The following is a 1622-nucleotide window of genomic DNA, read 5'->3' on the forward strand; positions in this document are numbered from 1 at the left end:
TGACTGCTACAATCCATTGTTAGATCAGCTTTTAAAGGATTCTTTTACTTTTTGAAGGTCATTTGAAAGTATCTTTGTTTAAATGTAAAGTTGCTTTTATTTTTTTTTAAAACAGCAGCTGTTGGCAAAGCAAATGCTCAAATAATGAAAAGTATTAATTCTGTTTGTTTGTAAAGTGACATTGAATTGGACAATTGTATGTATTGTTTAAATGTTAGCCACTTACAAATGTATTAGCTCACACGTAATTGACACTGAAGTAATGAAAATGATTCTTAGAAATTAGTTTTAATTTTCTAAATAAAGATTTGTTCTGATCTTAAAATTAACGTTAGAGGTGCAAATGTTTTTAGTTAAACTTGGCAAAAAAAAAAAAAAAACAGGTAAAGAAGCTGTGAAGTTTGACAACATGTAGTCACTGATGATTGATGAAATATGAAGACGCAAAAAATACATTGGGTCTGAAGGAACAGATGCCTGAACAGATGGCACTCTCTCTCTCTGAAGAAAAGGTACAAAAGCTGTCACTGGTTCCCTTTCAAAAGGAAATAATATGTACTTTAATGGTACTAACATTTTCTCAAAGTATACAGACAAATCAAGGTTGAGCTACATAAAACAATGTCTCTGATACTTAGGGTTGAGTAATAAGCACAGGATTAGTGATTGGCTTGACAAAAGTAGTGTTGTGAAATGGGTGTTATTTTGTGCTGGACAGGCACAGAAATTACAATATTTTTACCTTCTTGCAAGAAGCAAGGATTAAGTTCCTTGCTCTTAAGGTAGAACTCTTAACTCTAAAAATGTGTAAGTGTAAAGTACATTTACTTGCTACGTGTTTCTTTTTAAATATATATAAAAAAAGCATTTTATTAAAAAATTTTGAACTTTCATATCAGTTAGGATAGAAGTTTTTGTTGTGGTACACAAATTTCACTGGTTTGTAAAATGTTAGTGGCTTAAAATAAAAGGTTACATGGGTATATATATATATATATATATATATATATATATATATTTGATTAAATGATTAACAATGCATTTGTTTAAATGTAGATAAAATCAATTGAATGCAACCACTTACGATAATTGTTTTTTAATTAATTTCAACTAATAATTTTTTTCAGTATGTAAAAATCGGAATGGGCCAGCAGAAAATATCTTTAGCATTGAGACATGTTATATTAATGTCACATTTAGCTGTGCCTTTAATAATTTTTTGAGTTAAACTTAGCTTTTCTTTTCTTTTTTTAATCAATTAAATCAGTGCTCCTGGCCTTGATTCACAGTAAATAAAAAATTATTAGCAGCCCAAAGTTTGAAACCCTAGAAAGGCTAATTTATAGATGGAAGGGTTCATGGGATCCTATTAAGGCTATTATGGCAATAAATAATTTCCACAGCTGACAACATGAAATTATCTTCATATTTACACATGAAATCAGTGATGCAACATTTTTGATGCATCTGAATGAATGAATGCAAAATCAAGTTACAACTGAAAGTACCAAGATTATTTTGAAAGATAATTTAATTGGCAGCGCTTGAAATACCTTTGCATGTGTCATGAGTTACAAAACAAATGTCCTAAAATCAAACAGATAAAAATAAATAAAAATCTG

The sequence above is a fragment of the Leuciscus leuciscus genome (assembly GCF_965113295.1).
Source record: "Leuciscus leuciscus genome assembly, chromosome: 3".
NCBI lineage: Eukaryota > Metazoa > Chordata > Actinopteri > Cypriniformes > Leuciscidae > Leuciscus > Leuciscus leuciscus.